This window comes from Acomys minous (assembly GCF_964271855.1).
Source record: "Acomys minous genome assembly, chromosome: 2".
Classification (NCBI taxonomy): Eukaryota; Metazoa; Chordata; class Mammalia; order Rodentia; family Muridae; genus Acomys; species Acomys minous.
The window spans coordinates 81,842,994-81,861,755 of NC_140484.1; the positions used below are offsets into that span (position 1 = coordinate 81,842,994).

Below are 18,762 nucleotides of genomic sequence, written 5' to 3' on the forward strand. Positions count from 1 at the left end.
GTCAAAATAAAACATACATTAAAAAAATTAAAAGCTATAATCTACCAAAGCAAACACATTAGAATAACACCAGATATTTGTCTGCAACCCTAAAGGTCAGGAAAGCACGGGTGTTTGTCCACCTGCAAAGTAAATAACTGCCAGCCAAGATGGCTAGATACAGCAAAGCTATCTTTTAAGATAGACAATGAAATAGGGACAATTCGAGACAAGCACAAACTGTGGTACTTGGTGATACTCGGTGACACTACAGGATTTTAAAGCACAGAATGCTGTAAGAAGATGGAAAATTATGCTTTCAATCATGACAGAAACAGGAAAAAAAAAGGAAAGGTTTTGGGTCTGGCATTTGGCATACATCTTTAGTTTCAGCCCTCAGAAAGCAGAGGCAGGCAGAGTTCAAAGCCATCCTGGTCTATATAGTAATTCCCAATCAGGATTACATAGTGAGACCTTGTCAAAAACAAAACAAAACAAAACAAAATAAAACGAAAAACCAAACCAAACCAAACAATAACAACAACTGTCCCCCCACCCCAAAATCAATAGAACATTCTGTGCTCCTCCAATGAGCTGGCCTGCCCTGTGAGGCAGTGTAGCTTCTACCCCTCATCAAAAAACAGCTTCTCTTCACAGCAGAGAGAGACCATTACAGAAAACCATAACTATGAAGATGCAGAGTACCAACTGTAGGGCGTCCAGCACAGGATGATATAGCTACAACACAACTCCTGCACCCAAGGCTCAGGGAACATCTCAGAAAAGGGGGTAAAATACTGTAACACCCCGATGACCAGAATGCCTACTGTGAGGTTGCGCCTTCTAGCTATGTTGCACCCAACTCTCAACAACATTGCTACCCAAAGAAGTCCTGAACAATTTCAATACCAACTGACATTCTAACATGGAGTGGATTTCAAGGGTATTTACCCCAGATGAAGAGCTACAAACAGTTAGCAACTACTGAGAGTGAGAGTTAATCTTCCACAGAGGACCCCTCTGATTGGTTATCCAATACCTGGTGGTCAGCCCTGCAAACATACTTATAGGCAATGCTGAATGAACAAAAACAACAAGTTGTAGTTATGTGAATGTACACACGTATACATACACATACATACAAATGTATATATGTATATATATATACATTATATAATATATATTATATGTATATATATACATACATGGGAGAGAAAAGCAAACATGGAAGAGAAGAAAAAGGACATAAGTATATTTCAGTTACATTTTTAAAATTAAAATTAAAATTTTAGTTTAAAATAAAAATAAAATAAATTTAATGAAGGGAATGAGAGGTAAAACAAAATCTGTCAGCCCAGCAGGGTGGCACATGCCTTTAATCTGAGCATTTGCAGATGCATAGGCAAGTGAGTTCGAGGCCAGCCTGGTCTAAAAAGTGAGTCCAGAGAAGTCAAGGCTACACAGAGAAACTCTGTCTCGAAGGAAAAAGAAAAAATAAAGGAGCCTGTCATCAACAAACAATAATTTTAAATGAATAGTTCGTGATTATTTCTTAAAGAAAAATGTAAACCACAAGCATCTAAAAATCTAGGAGTGGTTCATTAATTATGGTCGAGTGGTAGAGTCAAGAAAGCAAACTGAGGAAGGCATGGGGAGTATGTCAGAAAATGCGTTCCTCCACGGCTTCCACTTTAGCTCCTGCCCCCAGTTTCTGCTCTGATTCTCTTTACAATTGTAAGCTGTATGGTGAAATAAAGCCTGCCTGAAGTTGCTTTTGGTCATGATATTTATCACAAGCATAAAAAACAAATAGGGCATTCAGAAATAAGTATTTCTGAATGACAGTTTTTCCCAGGTGTCATGGTCCCTAAGGGCACAAAAGCACAGACCCTCTTCTTGCCACTGCCTTGGTCAATCCCGAGCTCAATCACCTCATTTCCCTGTACTGTTCAAAATAACAATGGCTGGGTCTTTTTCAACCAATAAAGATCTGTTTCACAAAAAAAAAAAAAAAAAAAAAGAATGAAAGAAATCTGTCATGTCCAACCTTATAATCAGCAAATCCCTAATATTAATAATGGAAGGAGGAAAACAAGCAAACAAGCAATAACAAAACCACTTGGGAAAACTTAACTAAAATTACAGGAATCAGTAAATCTCTGTGAATAATAACCTTAAATGTAACTGACCTCATCTCACCTGTAAAGAGACACGGACTAGCCTACTTTGGGATTTTACTCAACAGCAAAGAAAAATAAAATTATGAAAAATGCAAGAAAATGAACAGAACTGGGGAAAACAAGGTCACGCAGACCCAGAAAAACAAAAACCACAGGTTTTCTCTCATGTGTGGATGCTAGCTTCCAATCTTTAGATTTGTATGTCTACCTTAGAATATCCATTGAAGCCAGGAAACTAGAAAGAGACTGTTAGCCACGAAGAAGAAGAAAGTTGTGTTATTTTCAGGAAAATGGCCAGAGTTTACCATGGAAACCATCATGAAAGGCAAATAAGCAGACTTAGAAAAACAGCAGATTCCATGTGTTATTGAGTAGTCAGATCTAGATTGTGTATAGCAATTCCAGATACTATAGAACTTAACACAAAGAGCATTTAGAGATAAAGGATTCTGTGGTCATAAGTAGAAGACACTCTGTGAGCAGATATGTGTGCTGGGAATTTCATGTGCCTCATGTATTTCTGGGACATATGTATGTGCATATGAGGTGGCCAGATGACAAGTTCATGCACTATGTCCCTTAGGGACAGGGGCTCTGACTGGGCTGCAGCTCAGCAATTAGGTTGCACTAGGTAGCCAGGGAGCCCAGGGTTCCTCCTGTCTTCACCTTCCTGGTGCTGGGATTAAAAGTGACTGCTATAATGCTCAGTAGTTCTACATGAGTTCTGGGGATTGAACTTGGGTCCTCATACTTGCAAGGTAAACTCATCATTAACTGATGCATCTTTTCACCCTTTTTACCTTTCTTTGCTGTTCATTTTTGCTTTATTAAAGAGATTATAATCAGTATATTTCATTTTTATAAAAACAATAGAAAATTTTTCTGAAAGAAATGTCAAAATATTAAGTGATTCATTTCTGGTGGTGAAAATGTTGATGATTTGAGGAATTTTTTACTTAATTTCTTGCAACTTAAACTTCCAAAATACTTAACAATTATAATTGTTTGAAAATAGAAGTAAAATTTTAGTTTCCAATTTGACAGAAAGGAATAAAAAAAGTTTTGATCATCAAGTAGAACTAAAAAGAAGCAGAGAGGGAAAGAAAAACAACAGCAACAACAACCTCTTAAAAAACAAAGTACATGGAAGCATCTCATGTTCATATTGGTAATACATTTGAACTGATTTAAGTTACAAATCAGAAGATAGAATGCAAGAGATTGGATTTTTCAGAGACTAATGATTTGTTTCTCTGTACAGGACACACATGGTAATCCAGCCATCCTGGAAGGCTGACAGTGGAGCTGGAACGGTCCTCACTACTTACACAAGAACAACAGTGGCCCAGATAACAGGAACATGGAAGCAGAAGAGGACAGCAAGTCTAGGAGCAGATCCTATCAAACTTAGTGCAAAATGCATTTACAGAGCTAAAAGACTGTGACTATAAATGAGAGAGAGTCCATGAGCAGATAGGAGAGCTGGGCATTTGATGTGCTTCACTGAAATGGAACCTCAAAAATATAGGAAAGAAAACTGACATAATTCCAAGAAGAAACTGATAGATGTATGATTAGAGTGAGAAAGTCTAACCCATTCTTTCTGAAATTGCTACTGCAGAAAAAATTACTTATGATAAGAGAAATTTGTACGAGATGGTAGCAAACTAGATCCAACAGATATATGAGGAGTTGTTCTGTGGGCAAAGGGAGATATGCGTTCTTTCCAACAAAATAAGGAAGATTTACAAATAGATAGCCTTGTAGGAAGATACTGCAGAAGCCTGACAGGTTTCAATGCTCTTGGCTTCCAGACAGTATGCATAGACCCCAGTGCAACTATACCAGAAACTAACAAACTAGAAAAACATAACACCTTTAAACAACATTTCTAAATTCAATTACTCATACTAAAAAACGCAAATAAAGCTGAGGCTCAGTGATAGAGCTTACCTAGCATGCTCAGGGTTTTATTTTCAGAATCCACAGTAAACAAATGAATATATACATAAAATTAAAGCATTAATAACAAAAAAAGTTAATATTTGGGGCTACATGTGAGTGGTTAGTTATAGTATAAGCTGAATATAGTTCCTGTTACATTTATTAACATAAAGCACCAGAAGAAACTCCAGTAGGGCAGATCGGAACTTCAAGGTCATGTACATTTTGAGTTCAAGGTCAGCCTAGACTAGAAGAGACCCTGTCTGAAAGACATATGGCATATAGAAATGATAACATTAAATGTTATACTACTCAAGAAAATTAGACTCAAAAGTCTCAAAGGGAGAAATGCTGTCGGCAAGGATTAGAATATAAGTGTTTTATCAGGAAGGGAGAAGAGCAGTGAGAGCAGAAGGACTCTCACCTAGCCTGTTACTGACTCAGGCCTCCTGGTGTACTGTAGGAAGGATGTTAACACCAGGCACTTCTAGCTTTCTATTTCAGCAGTGGCTTCAAGGTCCAAGTTCTCTGAGGATTTTACATACAAATTGTTAATTGCAAGAAGCTGGGAGGTATGCTGCTCATGACACAAATGGAATGCAAGGTATTTTGGAGTGGCCACCTGAGATGATCAATCTTGATGGACAACTTCACTGACCTGAGAGACACCCAGATTAGTGTCTTTTACTTATACTGGGATTCTTCTTCTTGTTTGTTGGTTGGTTTTTTTGAGACAGGGTTTCTCTGTGTAACAGTCTTTGCTATCCTGAACTCATTCTGTAGACCAGGCTACCCTTGAAATCACAGAGGTCCACCTGTTTCTGGCCCCTGAGTGTTCTGCTTCCTCACCCTGGGCAGCTTCCTCCTCCTCCTCCTCCTCCTCCTCCTCATCTTCCTCCTCCTTGCCCTCTTCCTTGTCCTCCTCTTTCTCTTCCTCTTCCTCCTCCTCTTCTTCTTCATGCACCAGATTTTTTTTTAAACAGGATGTTGCTACACCTCGTCCATGCACATGGTCTTTATATACGTCTATATACATCTTTTTGGTGTAAGTTTGAGCACCAAAGATTTATGGTAACTGTTAAGTGGAGTGGTCTACGGACATGCTTCTGTGAAACTTTTTAAGGACGCTTCTATTTTTATTTTAATAAATGTATCAAGAACACTATTCCACAAAAACAAAAACATCCAGATATGGTGGCACATGCCTTTAATATCACTACTTGGGAGGGAAAAGCAGGTGTATCTCTGTGAGTTTGAGGCCAGCATGGTCTACAAAGTGAGTTCCAGGGCAGCCAATGCTGTGTTACACAGCTAAACCCTGTGTCCCAAAACAAAACAAGGAAACACCTGGATTCCAGAGATATTTAGATCACAAACAGTTTGTCCTAATGAATACTTTAATTCATTGATATACACAGAAGCTGAAATCTCCTAGAAAGTGATTGAGTTGTAAAAGATGAGTCCTCATTGGAAGAAATAGATTGGTTGCATGTCCCTGGGGCTCCACTCTTCTTCCTGTCTGCCATGGTTGTCAAGGCTTCTGACCACCACCCTTCCCAAAGCCTTGGCAAAAATCAATTAAAACAACCCCCACTCTTTTTTATTTGTTCTTGGGAGCATTCTGCTATACAAAAATCTAACAGAAGCACCAGGAGAGCTTACTGTAAAGCATTTCACGCAGAAGGAAAACAAACACCACTATCAAGAGAAATATTTAATACATTCAAGAGTCACTTGTTTCAAAAGAATAACAAAGTAGATATATCTGAAGCAGAATTATATAACAACCTTCCTTGTTTGTTTTTTGATGCTCTGATGAACACAGTGTCCAAAAATAACTCAGGGAAGAATGGAGTTTATTTCGGCTCATACTTCCAGGTCACAGTGTATCATTGAGGGAGGTCAGAGGAGAACTCAGTGTAGGAACTGAATCAGAAACCATGGAAGGACTGTGCTTACTACTTTGTTCATTAGCTCATGCTCAGCTAGGCTTGTTATACAGTCCTGACCCACCTTCCAGAGGATGGTGCTACCCACAGTGAGCCAAGCCCTCCTAAACAGTTTTCAATCAAGAAAATGTCCCACAGACACAGACACAAGCTAATCTTACTAGTGCAATTCTTCAGTTGAAATTCTCTCTTTCCAGGTGATTCTATGTTGTATCAAGTTGAAAAACAAAACAAAACAAAACCAAAACCAAAACAACAAGAACAACGAAACTAGCTATCTTGGAAAGGCAGTATCTGGGTACTCAAAACTAAGACCAGTATAGTGTTACCATAAGCCACTACAAACTAAAAAATATGGACAGACTGTCTTAGTTAGGATTTTATTGCTGTGAGAAGACAACATGACCAAGGTAACTTTTTTTTTAAAGACACCTGTCTACTCCATCACCACTTTTACGGTTTTAGCTGAAAAGTTGGCAATTGTTTTAAGTGGGTGACCTTTGTATGTGATTTGGTCCTTCTTTCTCAGCTTTAAAAATTCATTTTTTTAATTGAAAAATAAAATCATTCATATTACATCTCAATTGCTATCCCATCCCACGCATCTTCCCATTCCTCCCTCCCTCCTGCTTTCACTCCATTCCCCTTCCCTACGACTGTGACTGAGGGGGACCTCCTCCCCCTGAATATGATGCTAGAGTATCAAGTCTCTTCTTCGTAATCTGCTATCCTTCCTCTGAGTGCCATCGGGCCACCCCATCAAAGAGACATGGCCAAATTTGGGGCACCAGGGTTCACGTGAAAGCCAGTCCCCACTCTCCACTCAACCGTGTAGAATGTCCTGTCAACCAAGATAACTCTTATAAAGTAAAATGTTTAATTGAGTCTGGCTTACAGTTTTGGAGGTTCAGTCCATTATCGTCATGGTGGGAAGCATGGCAGCGTGCATGCAGACACGGTGCTGGAGGAGTTGAGAGTTCTAAATCTTGATCCAGAGGCAGCAAGAGACTGTGTGCAACACTGAGCATAGCTTGAGCACATATAAGACCTCAAAGCCCGCCCCCTCAGTGACATACTTCCTCTGCAAGACCACACATACTCCTATACCATCACGTGTCCTAATAGTGCTACTCCCTATGGGCCAAGCATTCAAACACACGAGTCTATGAGGGCCATATCTATTTAAACCACCACACAGACTATCAAAAGCAATAGCCTAAGGGAAGTAACAACTCCAGAGAGATTTCTACAGAGAAGAGGCACTAGCCTTGTACCACAAACCTGTGTTCCCAGCTACTTGGGGAATGAAGGCAAAGTGATTACTAGCTAAAAATCTTCCTGGGCAGAAGACAGAGTGAGTACAAACTTCAAGGTAGAGGTTCTTCAGGTCCAGAATCCTTTCTGCTTCTTGTATATACAACAACAACAAACATATAATCTCCAATAGAAAAGGCAAGCTGAGCATCAAAATAAAAAATACAGACAACAGACAAGGATGGACACACACTCTTTACTCTGTCAGGAGTGACCTGAAGGCTTCAACTGACCCACGGGATTCCTGCAGTAAGAGGAGAAAATAGGAGGGGAAAGAGAGAGGAGAAAAGATAAAGGGAAAGAAAAAGATAGATTACTAATAAAAGTATGGGTTAGGGCTGGATTTTACCTGTATTATTTCTGTTTGGATTACTTCATAACAAAAAAAAATTAAAAAAGAATGAGTGAGAGAAGGAGGGAGGTAAAGTCTACATAGAAGTTTGCTAAGTTTAGAGCATCTGCCTCTGAGGGGCTTTGTGGAAGTTTTTTTATTCTTTTATATACTTTTTCCACATATTTTCTATATTATCGTGGTAAACATGTATGGCATTTATAAGCTGAACAAAAGCAGTACATATTTTTAAAGCACTGTGCTAAGCAGTATGATTTAGACATCTGGGCTGTGGAAAACATACTGCTATTTGGACTCCCAGGCTGGCTGGGAGTAAGCACGGCATCCAAGACAGGTTTCTGGGGAAGCTGATAAGGGTGGGAGAGGATTTTAATTTCATTGTCAGTGCCACCACCCCAGGCCCAGGGAGGAGAAGACTTCAGGAACCTCAGTCCCTCTGCCACTTCCCTGGGGACAAGGCTGCAGCCACAGATAAAGGCCAACACTGTTCTCAGGAAAGGTCCCAGACACACATATGGGAAGGCCCCCTGGGTGCCCGTGCAGATAAAAAAAAAAGTTATCCTCTGCAGTGCCCAAGATAAGGGCAGAGTCCAACTGAAGCAGGAGAGGAAGGCATGGGGACATGGGAGGAGAGAAGAGCCACCTGACCCTGACACATGCTGGCTGAGAGCCAGGAATGTCAACACAACTGACAAGGTCAGAATCACACCTGCACAGGTGAAGATCACCTGTGTAGACACTGCCCCATTTTCTTACGGAGATCTCAAACACCGCCAAAACATTATCTCCTAATCAGTATTCCTCTCTCACCCCCAACCCTGAACCATGTACCTTCCAAGCCACCTCACAGTTGTGTTTACAAAAGGAAATGCTAAGGCAAGAAAAATAGGCGAACTAACTCGTATTTTGAAAACCTTGAACATGATTGTAAATTACAGCCTTGGAGCCATGTGACTTTAAAAGCTGAAAAATTATTGTTGTGTGATGCTATTCCTGGTGAGATACAAACAAAAGTCTATCACCCCAGATAGGGAGACAGGACAGATACCACCAAAGTCCAACTTGGTGAACCAATGAGTATTATGGAACAGAAAATATTTGAGGACTAATAAATCAACAAAAGCCCACCCCAGCATCAGTGACAGCTCACAAAAGCTAGAAACCTGAAGCATACTCCACAGCCTACAGAACTCAGCAGTGAGGGACTGGGAGTGTGGCTCAGTGGTTAAGCACTTGCCTTGGCTACACCAGTGAGAGATATGACAGGTAAATGAAAAGAATCTGTGTCTGCAAAGACTGATTGTACTATGGAGAGACTGGAATGTTGCAGATCTAAAATACTAGTAACCTTCTCTGGGGCTAACTCTTGCCTCCCCAGAACAGTCATACGTTGCCCACCTCTGTGTCTGAACTAACATTTCATGAGTAACGGTTAAAAATGTTTTAGAATCTACTAATTAAGCAGACCGCTAGCTCACACTAACCCAAAAGCTAGATAGTATCTTGAGCTATAAAAAAGCTTCCTGATCTCAATGTACCTGCCTCTGATCTACCAAGCAAGGTATTATAAACTCACCTTGATTTTTTTTTTTTCAAAACTACAAAACTTCATGAGACTGCTTCCACACTGGGCCATGGTCACTCAGAAAGGCTCCAGATTAAACTCTCCTATTTCCGTTAAGATGAGACAGTGATTTTTACACCAACAAGGGGCTGAGGGCATGGCTCAGGAATAGAGCATTTGTCTAGACTATCCCAGTGAGGGGCTGGGGTGTGGCTCAGTGCAGAACGCTTGTCTAGGAAATTTAAGTTCCTAGTTCCATTCCCACCACAGCCAAAGAAGGGAAAATTTTAACCCTGACAATTGCTGTCCTAGAAGGCCTGGAAGTTTTAAGTCTTGTGTCCTCACAATGGAGGAGCTGGGGCCTCAGAGGAGTTGATTAGCCTGTAACATCTAGACACCTAGCCGTTCTAGGGGCAGAGTCACCACACTGAGAGACCACCTCAGGCAGTCTATAGAGAGAGTGTGTGTTGGAATGGAGTACACCGTCTGAAAGCTCAAGCCCAAAGAGAGATTCAAGCAACCCCAAATATTGATGGCTGACTGGGCCTCTCAGGAGACCAGATGCACCCTGACTCTAGAGAGGGTCCTCCAAACCCACTGGACAGATGGGGGGAGGGGGGAGGGCGAATAGTCCTTGTAAGAAAAGCTCAGGAATCTTTATGTGGCTCCATCCACCCACCTCCCATGTCTAGGGCTTAATTATGGTTACACTTAAGGTTTCCGCACAAGTTTAAGAACCTTTGAAAGACCAAAATGAACCAGCAGAGAAAGGCTCTGTGTTTTCTTCCATCAATCTTCCTGATTGCTCTTAACTCTGTTTCCAGAGTAGGATGTGTAGCAGCCAGCTCCACAGCAGTTATCTTTTGTACCATCAGGAGAGGCACACAGCCCTCTGAACAGCAGGGGGCCTCTTAAGATCTAGGCAGGAGGCAACCCCAGGGCAGCTATTCCAGCAAGTGAGAAAGGCTCCAGGAAATCCAGCAAATCTCTGAACACAAACAAAACTGAGCTGCTACCAAAAAGAAGGTGGAAAGTTTCTGGCCAGCATCCAACTTTGTCCTAAGCACCCCTAGACTGACCAATTTCATACCTTTGGGTCTTTTAATACACATTCACATACCTACACACACACACACACACACACACACACACACACACACACGCATATACGACATACACTCACGCACACGTGCTCACATATAAATCCTTTCAGAGCTGCAACTATTTAAGGTTTAAATACTCCCTGGATGAAAGTTAACATGTTTGCAGGTGGCACTTAGCCTCAGGGATGTCTTTTAGTCTCTGAGATGCATGGGAGTCCGGTGCCGAAATCAAACAATCACAGCCATAGCAACAAAAGAGTTTGACTCGTTTGTCATATACTTTCTTCATGGCCGACACTTGTCATGAAGCCAAAGTCATTGGCTTGCAGCTCCTTGAGGCCAGGCACATTCTAAGCCTCTTGGCTTAGCCTGAGGGTCAGCAGCCACTGTGGGGTGAGTGAAATGTTTCAGGAGGGGAGCTCTAGAAGGACAAAGAGGAGGATTACTGGGGAGTAAGAAGCTCATTAGAATACTTGATACCAGAGTCAGATAGCACAGTGACTTCTCTGAAGAGAAGAGTCAGAGCCTGGGAGGCAGAAGTTGGGTCTATTTTTATACCTTTGTAGGGAATCAGAGATCCTAACTTCAGGCTTGTGCTGTGAAATCAGATTCCCAGGCAGGAGGCAGAAAAGCAGGTGAGGAACACACTGCACGGCCACCAACACCCCTTTGATGCAAAGTCAATTCTCTGATAAGAGTTCCTAGAACCTGGGAGTCTGCTGGCTAAGAAACTCACAGATAACGTCTCAGAGGGTGCCTGTTCAGATCTGTGAGAAGAGACTACTGCAAATGTTATGGCCTGAGCAGAGGCTGGGTTCTAAAGCTATATTCTTACAATGGGACTGTCTTCATAGCTGCAGACAGCAGCTCACCCCAAGGGCTGCCCAGGCTTGCTCTGCAAGTTACAGGGTGTTCTTGTAAGGATAGAAAATGAAGCTTCAAAAGCTGGAGCTAGACCAAGGTGTGTGTGTGTGTGTGTGTGTGTGTGTGTGTGTGTGTGTGTGTGTGTGTCAGAAGGGTAGTGGGGGGCCACATCTAGAATCAAGAAACAGGGCAGGGAACAAAGCTTCTCTATGAAGAAAACCCCCCTCTCATGACCTTTGGAAAAACATTTCTGAGGAGAACTCAGCATGCTACCTCAAAGGGTCCCTACAAGACTGAGATCACAGCTCAGCAGTGCTTTTGTCATGGTTTGCAGTGCTGAGGCCAGAACATTTCCCATGTTAGGTAGGTGCTGGACCACTGAGCAATACACCCAGGCCCTCACTGCGAGATTCTAAGCAGGGAGTTTCTAGTTGGGGAATTTTTCAAGTGCTTATAGGAAGGTCAGTGTATACAGCCTGGGAATTATGCAGGTAAGGCTGGAAAGGCGTTGCTGAAGACACACTGGCCTTCACTGCAGGGCTTAACTCTCTCGGCTGGCCTCGCTTTTGTCTGCCTCTTGTTGAAAGGGACAATCCCAAGGAAAACAGCAGTTGCCTCCATGTGAGTGGGAGATAGCCTGATTTATTTCTAAGGCTAGAGAGGTCTGAGAGGTGCAGTAAGGACTTCCCAGAGGAGATCTGAGGGAGCGATTAACTATCAGGGTGTTTCACAGACCGAGCTCCTACAGCCGGATTTACTGCTCTGGCAAGGACCTGAACCAGGCCTGTGATAAACCAACGGCTGCAGGTGACTGTGAAAAAGAATGGAGAGCTTGCATCAGCAGAGATTTGTGGAAATGCCTCAAAAAGAAAAAAAAAACCACTAGTTAAAAATACACTAAAATCATTCCCAGTAGCCCATTGCTTCCCCTACAGTACTCTCCAGAACAAGACCACTGAGCATCACAAACTACAGGAAAAGATAGTCTGGGGGTTCCTATTCACTGCTCAGGAATTGACACCTGACATCGCAGCAGAATCCTGTATACACCTGCCACTATACCCGGCACTCCCTGTTCCATCACCCACAGCCCACATATCCCCTCCAAAAGATGATCCAGTTCCCAAGTGAAGAGCTTGAGTCTGGCAGAGGTAAAGGGCGTGTAGGGGAGATAAGCCTGTTTTTGTTTTGATCCTACGTGTGGGATGGGGAAGAGAGCAGGATGTTTACCACTTAGATGTGAGAGAGCAGGATTAGAAGTCAAACTACTTCATGGGGGAGCTTGGTGACCGACATCCTTGAACAGACTGAGAGGATTATATATATGAGCCCAAAACAGGAGGCTTGGAGCTTTTGGTTGGGACTTGGTTTTTGGCTGTTCATCACTCCACTTCAAGACGCCCACTCCTAAAGAGAACTGCTCCAGAGAAGGCTTCAAGGCTTTGGGCTCAGGCTGAGGCTCCTGGTTCCGGTTGCTCCAGGTTCCAGCAGCAACTTTGGCGGTATTGCTGGTCTGCTGAAATCCTGCTGCCTAAAGCCAGGAGAATCTTTCCTAGGAACTGATTCCCAGGTTTCATTCTTGTTTTCCTTAATCTCCTTTCCCTCCTATTTAGGCTAGTCGGGCTGTAAGGGAGGGAAGCTCATTTAATAATTTCATAATAAAGTATAATTTTTAAGAAAATTGAGCCTACAGAAGAGTCTCTGGAGGTCAGAGGTCCCGGTCTATCTGACACGACACACGGATCCTTTGAAATTCTGTTTGGCTGCTCTCGGCAGCCCGAGGTGGTTCTGATGGGGCCATGCTGAGACAACTGGAGCCACAAAGTCATCTATCTGGTCAGGTCCATGAAGTCCTAAGGTGCGTTCTCTGCCATTGCTCTGTTCGTATGGCTTTCCAATATCGGCTCGTAGCCACCATCACACTTGATGCTGAGGAAGAAGAGAAGATCATTTATCTGCGAATGGGCTCTGGCCCATTTCACAGAGAGCAAAGCTGAGGTGAGAGGAGACCACCTGACGAAAGCCTCACATCAGAACTGACACCACACCAGGGCCCCCAAATCTGCCCACAGCAGAGAGTTGTTGGCAAGACTCCCATACGGCCTGGAATGGGAGAGACTGCATGAGGTCTGCATCCAAATGCATGGCTGCTTCCCTCTAAAAGCAGATGTTGGGGGAAGTCAAGAACCTTGATGTCATTATGAAGCAAGAATAAAATGAAACAGCTCAATACTTCTGAAAAGTAGATGAATGATAGGAAAATAGGAGATTGGAACAGGCTTCACTGAACAGCCACATGTCTTATTTTTGTTTAGGGTATTTGTTTGTTTGTTTCTGTTTCTTGAGATAGGGTCTCTCTAAGTAGCTCAGGTGGGCCTGATACTCCTTAGGTAGCTTGGGCTGACCTGGGGATTCAAAATCCCTCTGCCTCTGCTTTGTGAGTACTGCGTGTAGCAGTCTATGCCACCACACAAGGCCAGTGTCTTAATCTTTAAGGACAAATTTCTAAGATCTCACTTCATTTACATGTGGACAGTTTGCAAAGAAAAACTAACATACCTTGCTTAGAGCCTTTTCCACAAAGTGTTACAATCTATTAGCTTTTAGAAACTTACTAAAATGTACATTGTAGAGAATTGTCTCAGATTTTTTTTTAAAGAGTCTTTTTTTTTTTTTTTAATTTTTAAAAGACAGAATCTTAGTAAGTAGTCCTGGCTATCTTAAGGCTTGCTATGTAGACCAGGCTAGACTAGAACTCACAAAGCTCCACATACCTCAGCCTCTAGAATGCATGTGTCACTATAACTGACAAATAGTCTTATTCCTTCTTTTGTTTTTTATAACCCACTGAATCCAATTAGTGATGTTCTAATGCTCAAAGGGGTAGGGCCATTCACTGGAGCATGGACAAACTATCAGTGGCCACAATCCCACAGGAAAATGAAAACATGTGTTTTCTTTGTAAAACATTAAATGGATATAGTCTCATCAGCAGCGTGAGAGGATTCTGAATATCCCTGACCTTCCTTCAGAGAGTGCCTCACCAACAGGAAACCAAGACAAGCAGAAAGACCCTCCTATATGCAAATATATATCATATACATTGATATCTCCTCCTCACCCCTTCCCCATTTTTAACTCAGCTAACAGATTAAAAAGCTAACACCCAATGGCTTGTTATGACTCAAATCACTTATCTGACGACATGAAGCAATTACAACACGGAGATGGATTCACAGTAGTAACACTTGATAGTGGACTTTAGGTGCCACCCTGACTAGATTCATGAAATTCATGAAGCACAATTTGGACAGTTTGAGAGCCATATCTGAGTGGCTGCGTTGCCATGAGGAGATGGGCCTACAGGGTGGACAGGCACCGTCCATTGGTGGAGAACCTGAATTAAAAACAGAAGAAGATGAACTGGGGTCTCTCCTTAAGCGGGAACACACTTTTTTCCTGTCACTGAGCTTCTGAACTGCAAACTTTGATCCCATTATAGATGGTTGTGAGCCACCATGTGGTTGCTGGGAATTGAACTCAGGACCTCCGGAAGAGCAGTCAGTGCTCTTAACCACTGAGCCATCTTTCCAGCCCATCCTTTGGACTTTTTAATATATACCCCCTGAGGTTCTCAAACTTTAGCCTCAGAATGAGAGTTAGACTCCTGGCTTTGGTCTCAGAACTGAACCATGAGACCTACACCACAGGGTGTCAAGCTTTCAGACAGTCTGTTGGGGACTTAGCATGCAGGATTATATCAGCCAATTCCTCTTTCATATGTCCACATTTTATTCTATTAGTTCTACCTCTCTGGGAAGCCTAATACATAATTAATAATTAAATATTAATTTTATTTTACAAAAGCACCAATAAGCAGAAGATGGTGATTAAGACAGATTAATCTGAATCAGAAAGCTCAGATCAGTGACCTTAGGGACACAGTGCAGTAAGCCTTCAGGCTCAGCTGTTCCTATTCCTGTGGGTCCCAGCTAAGAACAGACCTGATGCTTGGTAGTCTTGCTGTTGGGAACTTGGAACTCAGGATAAGCTTCTCTCTCACACCCATGACTGTGGGCTGCATCATAGAAGAAGATATTCACCTCTCAGGATTTTAGAGGACACCATGACCTCTCAGTGCTCAGATGCCAGAAAGTGGGGCTCACAGGACACTCCAGGAAGCCTGATGTTACGTGATGCTTCTCATGCAGCCTACCAAATAACGATCTCTAGGAACTATAGCTGGGAAACGGCTAGAAAGATTCCCCACACATCAAGAAGCAAGTGCAAATTAGTAACAGATGCCGAGGAAGTAGGAGAGGAAGAAAAGGAAGAAGATGAAAGATGAAGTGCGAAGGAGGAAGGGAGGAAATACATGAAGAAAGCAAAAGTAACAGCTTAACGCATCATATAAAATCCTCACCACCTTTTAAATTTGACATACATTAATTAGCAATGAAGCCTCAGATTCACGGACCATCAACCTCAAGGCCCTCAGAGTCACTGTCATTTCACATGCTCTCCTTTGACCCACAGTGACTACCTACCTGTAGGACACCTCCATTTCTCTTTGATTATAATTAGCTTAGTAACTCTTTTGTTTTTAAACAGCTTTACTGACTGTGGTGTAACTTACATAACACAAAATTTACTCACAATTGCAGAATGAGCAATTTATTGTTAAGTCAAGGATTTAGGAGCAAAGGACTCTGTGGTGTTTGAAAACTGTTCTTGAGGGGTGGCTCTGGGGATTTGACTCTTGGATCTCTTCCTAAGAAAGAACGAAGGCCTTGCCTCTGATTCCAGGAGGCAGAGCTGACTGTGTGCCCAGGTTTTAGACACTGCGGCAGCTGGAGAAGCCCCATTTCATTGCACAAATTATTTCTCTGAATGTGGCTGAAAGGGATTGTGGGCTATAATTAGAATAATGCCCTGCAGGATTGCATTCACAAATGTAATTACATAATCGTTTAGAACTAAATGGCACTGGGTAAAACATTGGTTCCTGAGGAGTGGGTGAGGGGAGGTACCAGGCCCTCTTGTGGAGCCAAGAATGCAGAGACCGCTTCCTGATGCCAGATTAACCCAGAAACAGTGAAAGACAAATGTGAAGACCCTTAATTCCTCAGTAGGTTTGTTCCAGGCCTCAAAGGACCACACATATGATGGACAACCTGGAAGATGAGAAAGATGAGCTGTGCTGGAATGCCAACCAGTGCTCACGAACCCTCTAGAAGGAAGATGGTGGATTTGTGGTGCAGAGGCTGTTCATGCTTGTTGCATGGAAATCTTGCTGGTGGCACAAACATGGTGGCAATCTCTGTGAGCCACTCACACTGGAAACATGCAAATAGCTTGCTGTCTTATTTTTTCAAAGCCTGGAGGAACACTCAAATTTGGGGAGATTTCCAAGTACCATCTACTGAAGGCGTCAAAGTGCCTGAATTTTGCTGAAGTACAATATTTTACATGCTAAATCGACATAGCAACAATCCTCTACTTAGAGCTATCACTCCTAAAGGAAGCATTGGGTGTGCCTTCCAGAACACTTTACAAAGTGTTCTGTATGCTTACAGGCACAACTATACTTCAAGTGTCCTAAATTTGGGCCCTGAAAATAAAATAAAATAAAAGTGGATGAATAAGTAGAGTACAGCTTATGAAAGCCATGACGATAAATCACATTAATTTGGACCCCATTAATCTGAATCTGCTGCTAATCGCTCAGGCCTAGGAGAAAGCTTAGCTTTGAAGAAAGAGTTTGCTTCCTAAACGAAGGAGGGTGCTGTGACAAGCCATAGGAAGCCTAACATCCTCAGAAGCAGAGGTAATGCTTAAAGAAAACCTGCTTGATAAGATATGCCTGCCAAGAGTCCTAATCCTCAGCTCACCCTGTGCGTCCAGCCTTCAACCAACCTGCTAACTTACAACAAAATGTGCATCTTGAGGCCCTCCCTCAGTGCAGCAACTAATCCAGTGGGACTGTAGCCTGAGGCCTGGAGAAAAGAGGAGTCAGCAGCCCAGCCTCCTGATTCTGTCACCTATTTACCACCCAGCCTCCATTCCTATGAATCTCAGGTCTGCCTCTTACAAGATAAGAAAGTTCCTTGATAAGGGAGAGGAAGTCTAGGGTCTCTCACTCACTGGCTTGAAGAAGTCCCACTCTGTTCTCTAGGTAGTCCAGCAGTCCTCCCAGACCCTGACTAATTTTGTGAGCATCCTCCCACCTCACTGCTTGGGGATTAGATGAGACACCAGCCCTTCTCAACTTGAACACTTACCTCTGGGAGGCTTTGCTGAAAGTCAGCTTCTCAGGAATTTAGCCAGTCTTCATTGGCAGCCTGGAGACACTCACCTGAGAACTCTTTCAGGTATGTCCTGGCTCTTCACTAAAGACACACAAAGAATTTTAAGATGAATCATTATGAAGCAACATTGGAATTAATTTATTAAGAAAAGTTGGACTGGGCCTGGTAGTTGTGGCCTGTAATGACAGATATTCAAGAGGGTGAGGCAGGAGGATCACAAGTTCAAATGCAGCTCTGTGTGTGTGTGTGTGTGTGTGTGTGTGTGTGTGTTTATGTGTCTTGACACATAGCTCAGAAGCAGATCACTTGGTGGCTTGCATAAGACTCTAAATTCAATGCCAAATAGTTTAGAAAAGAAGTAGGCTTAAGGCTTAACAGAAGGACAATTGTACACTTGGAAGGGCAGGTAAAGCTTCTATAGAGAATCTCAGTTAACTGTGACTATCATAGGAGAACTATATAGTTTTGGTTGCTTTTGAAATTATTGTGTTCAAAAGTAATAAAAGATTACAAAAATATTTTGATGTACTTTTATCTAAGAGACTTTTCCTTAGTAAATGAGATTATAGAAGGCTTATAAGGTACATTGTATAGTTTTTTAAAATTTATTAATATGTTTTCATATATGTTTGTATTATTATACATATATAAAATAAACTACCTAGAGCAAGAAGAACCATGAAACAATCAGGAATTACATTAATGTTACATTCATAGTGTTTTGGCTATTTGTATTTGGCAACTTTGAAGAAAACATTTTCCTAACTTGGTGAGTTTAAATTCTGAGTGTAAATCAATATCTATCATATCTCATCTCTATCAACTTAAAGCATCTATCTAGACCTAAAAACATCTTAACCCTTAAGCAACTAAGCTTAGTTGTGAAACTAACCAATTTGTTCTTCAATCCCATCAGAGACGTTAGAAGGAATAAAATTAATTACCAGAGTAAACAGGAAGTTTTTATTGTTTTAAGGATTCTTTGACAATAAGACAGGTTAACTCCTGGCAACACCCAGGAGTACCTCAAAGAAGATGTTGAGCATCAGAGAACCTCTTTAGGGAGATGGCTTCAAATGTGGCAAACAATCCACTGGGCAAAATATCATCATTTCAACCACTGGCAGAATTCTGCCTAAAAATTGACAAGCTTGGATGTAGGTAGAGTTGAAGGTAAAACTCTGCCAAGACAAGGAAAGCAAGTC

The 18,762-nt window shown here is 42.1% G+C and overlaps 1 long non-coding RNA gene across 1 annotated transcript in view; it reads right to left on the reverse strand.

Annotated features, from left to right (window-relative positions):
- Positions 1-12,435: 12,435 nt before the first annotated feature.
- The window catches only part of LOC311592606, a 33,976-nt gene continuing 27,649 nt past the window's right edge, over positions 12,436-18,762 (reverse strand). The window contains exons 2-3 of the long non-coding RNA XR_014777463.1: positions 17,531-17,638; positions 12,436-13,178 (exon numbers count right to left, since the gene is read on the reverse strand). This is a non-coding gene — a long non-coding RNA (uncharacterized lncRNA). The remainder of the gene's footprint in view (positions 13,179-17,530; positions 17,639-18,762) is intronic.